The sequence below is a fragment of the Chiloscyllium punctatum genome, chromosome 35 (assembly GCF_047496795.1).
Source record: "Chiloscyllium punctatum isolate Juve2018m chromosome 35, sChiPun1.3, whole genome shotgun sequence".
NCBI classification, from domain to species: domain Eukaryota; kingdom Metazoa; phylum Chordata; class Chondrichthyes; order Orectolobiformes; family Hemiscylliidae; genus Chiloscyllium; species Chiloscyllium punctatum.
Genome location: NC_092773.1, coordinates 56,476,170 through 56,482,850, shown reverse-complemented (window position 1 = coordinate 56,482,850; position 6,681 = coordinate 56,476,170).

Sequence of the window (6,681 nt, the reverse complement as noted above, 5' to 3'; positions counted from 1 at the left end):
CACTGTGCAAGTGAGTAAAATAGTGCACAAGGACCAGGCTACAATGAGAGAGCCAAGACAGCATGCATTGTCAGAGTGCCAGAACTGACGGAACGGTGCTTTCCCTTTCCAAGACAAAAGGTTAGTTCTGAAAGAGCGGCGCTTTTGGAGGGTCAGTGCTGTGGGAGCTGACGCCTTCAGAGCATCAGTGCTGAGGATGCAGATACTCTCTGATGGTTAGTGCTGAAGGACCGGTTACTGTAACAGGATCAATGCTGAGGGAGTGGGCACTGTCAGAGGGTTAGTGTTGCGGGAGCAGGTACTATTGGAGTGTCAGTACTGAGCGAGAGGGTACTGTCACAGGGTCAGTGCTGAGTAAGTACCATCGTCGCCCTTTCAGTGTGGGGGGAGTGAGTGTTGTCGGAGTGACAGTGCTGAGGGATTGTATATGAAATATTTCATGCTAATATTTCCAGAAAACAAACATCAAATGTCAGCTGGATATGCAAACTGTCTATCAAATCATTCAACGGCAAGTCTGAACATAAATACATTATCTAAAATCTCTCTCATGTTTGAGGACACACGCATCCTGCCTGTCTTTGTCACACATACGCTGACTGTATGGTCACAGACATCATTCCTTTTTTTGTCTCACACAACCTCACCATGTTTTTCACCCACATTCTCCCACTCTCCGTCTCTCACACCCTCCATGTCTTCCTCAAACACACCTCCATTGCATGGAACAAACTCAAAGTCTGCCAGTACTGGAGTAGACTTCAGTTTATCCACTCCCAGGGATATGATTGGGTAAAAATGTTTAGAAGTTGGAGCTATCCACTTTCCACTGATCAAACCCCAATCCCAGCTCTTTGTCTGAACTGAGGGCAGATCGCAGCGAGACATGACAGAGAGAGATTGAAAGAGAGAGAGTCATAGAAATTGAAAGCACAGAATCAGATGTTTCAGTCCAATTTGCCCACGCTGACAATATATCATTAATAACTCTCATCTCATCTGTCAGCATTTGACATATATCTCTCTCAACCCTTCCTACTCATTTACCAATTTTGATGCATTATAAACTTTGTACTCCTACCAACCTCTACCTCACCCTCTGGCAACTTATTCTATACATGCACCACTCTCTATGAATAATGCTGTGTGTGTGGGAAAGGATATTCTAAGGCGTTCAAGCTGCTGAGGCACCTTTGGGTTCACATCGGGGAGAAGTCATTCATTCATTCCTCGTGTTGGAAGTGATTCAGACAATCATCCGAAATGCTGAAACATCTTGGCAGCCGCGCAGATGATAAAAGTTTTTGTATCACTGACTACATCTGTTAATTTTATCCAATGATGAGTAAACGTATTAGTGAGTGGAGAATAAGTAACGAGACATGAACTGACAGAGTCAGGAGGGACAGATATGAAATGCTTCAATCCTTCATTAAATGTATACGATGTAAAGATTGATTTCCGTTTCTTCCTTCACCATGAAAGCCTCTTTTCTTTAATACAGGAGAATAAATTAGAGACAGGAGTATTTCCTTAACTTTCCAAAGCGTCAAAGTAATGCAGGATACTCAGTTAATTTTCATCTGTTACCGTTAGCTTTGACAGGCTTAATAAATTACATTAAAAACTTCCTCAATAACAGTGACCATGAAGTGTACACTGAAGATTATTGGATAGGGCATCGTGGAGGTCGGTGTCCAGTGAACGTCCTTAGTGATTGGTTAGGGGGGCTATGCGCTTTGCGATTTTTATAAATGAGTTAGATGAGGTAGAAGAGAGGTGAGGTAGTAATTTTACCAATGACATGAAGGTTGGTGGAATTGTCGATAGTGTATTTGGCTGTTGTGGATTGCAATGGAACATTGCGAGGTTGTAGAACTGGGCTGATATGTGGCAGATGGAGTTAAACCCGAACAAGTGTGAAGTCGTTCGCTTTGGAAGAGCGAATTTTAATGCAGAATACAGGGTCAAAGGATTGCTGAAAGCGTGGGGAAGCAGAGGAATCTTGGTTTAAAATTGGGTTAAAAGCAGAGGAATCTGGGCTGTGTTTAGAACAAATGTCAATCCAATAACCAAGCAAGTTAAAATCTACCAAGGAGCTTCCAGTTTTACAAATAACGTTTTCAAACAGTTGTTCAGAGTGACAATCAAAATGAAATAACTCGTTTCTGATGTACTTCAGGAGAACCTTCGAATGTAGTATCCCCCCAGGTTACAGATAAAGTCGAGAAAATTGAGATGATTTGAACAAGTTGATTTGCTTCATTAAAGATATTTCGATTGCTTGGCAATAAATTGTGTTTTTGGAAGTTACACTTCATAACCTCTTCACGACCAATCAGAGCAGGACCACGTAGACAGATGTTGTGGCAGACATTCATTTTAATAAATGCACCTGGAATTTCGTATATACCACGATGTTTACCTTTCAACAAAGGTGTTGATATGATGTATTAAATGTGAAATAAAGAACGTGTGAATTCACTGTGAGTCTGCACTGGAGTGGGTCCTAAATACATGTTACTCTTTGAGGAACAGCCGGACATGAAACAATTTATGTGTCCTGGAGAATCGGGTTGCATTTTGACCATCATCGATACAGTGACACTCTCTCCCTTAGGGAACTACTTTTAACCAGTCAGGAGATAATTCATTCTCACAGGGAATGGGCAGGAATGCAGCGAGGATCATCAGGAAGAGTCTGCACACTTTGATTGGGATGATTAAGAACTGTCCACAATTCGGACACAAGTGAATAAAAAGGGTGGAAAATTTTACGCCAATGTTTGATCTGTTGCTTGAAACTCATACATCTGTATATGATTATTTTATAAACTCACAGAACTCCTCAGGAGAAGGACGATGGAGTCGATCTGACCACAGCAGTTAAAGATTGGGATTCTTCAACTCAACTGATCTTAAGTTACTGGATTAGTGGTGCTGGAAGAGCACAGCAGTTCAGGCAGCATCCAAATAGCTTCGAAATCGACGTTTCGGGCAAAAGCCCTTACTAAAGGTGTTCTTTTCTCTTTCTTGCACAATGAAGTCTTGTAGGAAGCAAAAGTAACGTGGGAAAGTGCACCTAATTTCTGCTAATGCACAGTTGATCAGTCATCACCCTGAGAATGACGGTAAAGAATCGAGAAAACAGTAACACATTGAAAATGTCAGAATGAAAACAGTGTATGAAAAGCAGGATCTGCAATCAAGAACAAGGTCAGATCTCCTGCCTGAGATTTATGGGCGGACAGAGCGTGCAATACACAAATAGAATGAAGCTTACACTTAACACACAGCTTCATTTACGGAGGAAATAGGGAGAAGTGCAGATCCTGGAGATTAGTCAGGACTGCGTTGCTCGAAAAAGGATTGCAGTTCAGGCATCTTCGGAGGAGCAGGAATTCAGCAAATGCTCTTCATTTGGGTTGAGGGTTTGAGCCTCGGGGTTGGAGAGATTAAATGGCAGGTGCGTGGGGCTTGGGAAACGCAGCTGAGAGTGAAAAAGGTGGATGGAAGTGGGGGAATGGTGATAGGTCAGAAGGAAGAGTGGGTGGATAAGTGGGAAGCAGGATGGACAGGTATGACAAGCCATGAGCGCCGTGCTGAGATGAAAGTCTGGAACGGGAATTAGCTGGGGGGAGGGGACAAGGGGAACCTGGTGAAATCCATATTGATGCCATTGGGATGGTGGTTCCCGTGGCTGAAGATGAGATGTGATTTCTACAAAGTCGGGTGGGAAGGGAGTGGCAATGGAGGAGGCCCTGGACTGGCATGTCCTCGGTGGAGTGGGAGGGTAATTGAAGTTTTTGGCAATGAGGCAGACGGTGCAGGTGTCGTGCAGGTGTTCACTGAAGCGCTCTTCGAGTCAGCATCCTGTCTCCGAAATGTCGAGGAGACTGCATCGGGAGCAATGGATAGAGTAACTGACATGTATGGAAATGGAGGTAAAAGTCTGATGGATGTGGAAGGCTGCTTTGTGGCTTTGGACCCTGGTTGGTGGGACGTGTGGGCCCAGGTTTGGTAATTCCTGCGGTGGCAAAGGAAGCGGCTAGGATGGTTGGATGGATTGGTGTGGGAGTGGTCCTGACGAGAGAGTAGCGGAAGGAATGGACTTCCTTTCAAGCGGTTAAGAGTGAGGACTCTAATATATCTCTGGTGTTGGGTTCTGTTTGCAGGTGGCAGAAATGGCGAAGGCTGAAAGTTGACTGCAAATGTTAGCTGGGGTGGAGGGTGATAACCAGAGAGGCTCTGCCCGTTTTTGGGTTGGAGGGGTGTGTTTCGAGTGTGAAGGTGCAGGAAATGGATGAGATGCATGGGAGGGCTTCATCAACCGCGTGGGAGGGGAAATTGCGGTCTTTGGAAAGTCGTCCATCTGGTGTGATATGTGGTGAAATCGTCATACAGTCATAGAGATGTCCAGCAAGGAAACTAGCCCTACGGTCCAAGCCGTTGAGGCCGACCAGATATCCCAACCCAATCTCGACCCACTTACCAGCACCCAGCCCATTTCCCTCCTCACCCTTCCTGTTCAAGTGCATTTTACATGTTGCAATTGTACCAGCCTCCGCCACTTGCTCTGGCAGGTCATTCCATACATGTAAAACCCTCTGCTTGAAACAGTTGTCTCTTAGATCTCTCTTATATCATTCACCTCTCACCCTAAAACTATGACCTCTAACTGTCGACTCACATACCCGGGAAAATATTTTGGCTATTTTTCCTATCCATGTCTCTCATAACTCCATAAGGTCACACCCCCCAGCCTCCGACGCTCGATCTAAAACATCCCCAGCCTGTTCAGCCACTCCCGAAAGCTCAAATCTCCCAACGCTGGCAACGTTCTTGTAAATCTTTTCAGGACCCTTTCAAGTTTCACAACTTCTTTCCGATACGTAGGAGACCAGAATTGCATGCAATATTTCGAAAGCGGCCTAAACAAGGTCCTGGACAGCCAGTAAATGGACGCTATATTGTGACCAATAAATCAAAGTGTGCCAAACGCCTTCTTCACTATCCAATCTACCAGCGACTCCACTTGCAATGAGCTATGAACCTGTACTCCATGGTCTCTTTGCTCAGCAACACTCCCTATGACCTGACCGTTAAGTGGAAAAGTCCTGCTGAGCTTTGCTTTCCCAAAATGCAGCTCCGCGCATTTATCAAAATAATCACCGCCTGCCACTTCTCAGCCCATTGGCCCATCTGATCAAGATCCTGTTGTAATCTATGGTGACCTTCTTTGCTGTCCACTGCACCTCCAATTTTGGTGTTATCTGCAAAATTATTGACTATGCCTCTTATGCTCACATCCAAATCATTTATGTAACCGAAGAAAAGTAGAGGACCCAGCACTGTTCCTTTTGGCACCCCACTGGTCGCAGGCCTCCAGTCAGAAAAGCAACACTACACCAACACTCTCTGCTTTCTACCGTTCAGACAGTTTTGTATCCAAATGGCTAGTTCTCCCTGATATCCTTCAGATCTAACCTTGCTAATCAGTCTCCCATGGGAAACCTTGTCGAACGTCTGACTGAAGTCCATATAGATCACATCTACCGCTGTACCCTCATGAATCCTCTTAGTTACTGCAATGGAAAATTATCCATTTACTGTGAAATTTGAAAGAGAATGCTTTTCTAACATTTAATGCTCTGCTGAGCATTGTAAACAATACTTTGGTGAGGTTTGCAGCCAGCTTGTCTATGTTTCAATTTTATAAACATTCAACTCAACCTTGCAACAGTCGGACACAGTGAACACATAAGAGTTGTTATGTCCAAGACCAGGGGTTGAGAGAATAACAACTTGAGTTTTCCCAGATTTTGCCCTTGAGTGTGTGGTAAGTATCAGTGTAAGGCAAGTATCTGAACAATACTCAGATAGCCGTTACATTGAGCCGTCGAGTTGAATGCACTGGGTTCAATTCTACAGAATTTAAATAAAGTTCCTTTCTTTGCGCTTGCTAATAGTTGAGTCAAGTCAATTTAATTTCCACGACCGTTAACTTGGGGGCCCATCCCGCTACAAGGCGACTGCTTCTCTTCATATCGAGCACCCAATTGGCCCTTATGCGTGAGAGGACAGAGAATGTGCCGATCGCCCAAGCGCCAGCGTTCGAATTGAAGAGAGTCGGGGTAAGAGTCGTGCCTTAACTAATACTCCATGAAGACTCATTCTTAGAAATAAATACCACAGGAACAGGGTTCAGTGAACTCTCGCGATATACTAGAGCAAAACCCAAGGAAAGTGGATAGCCGTCTCTAGAATGATTGTGAGACAGCACTTTTAAGGGTGGTTACAGACTTGGAACCACAACTGGCTGACTTGGACTCACCAAAGGCGTACTGGAAATTGTGGTTTCTTGGTTTAGAAAACCAAGGCATCAAGGCGGACTTGTCCGATGCGATACGGGTCCTCCAGAGGTAAGAAAGCAAGTCAAAGGGAAAAGACATGTCGTCACTCCCCTGATAAAAGAAAAATACAGATGGGTGACAGTTCGGGGACAGAAAAGGAACCGGCAGGTAGTGCAGGGATCCCCGCTGGCCATTCCCCTCTACAATAAGTATACCTTTTTGGATACTGTTGGAGGGGATGACTTACCAGGGGAAAGCAGTGGGACACCTGCTGCTCAGAAGGGAAAGGGGAAGAGGAGCAGAGCAGTAGTCATTGGTGACTCGGTAG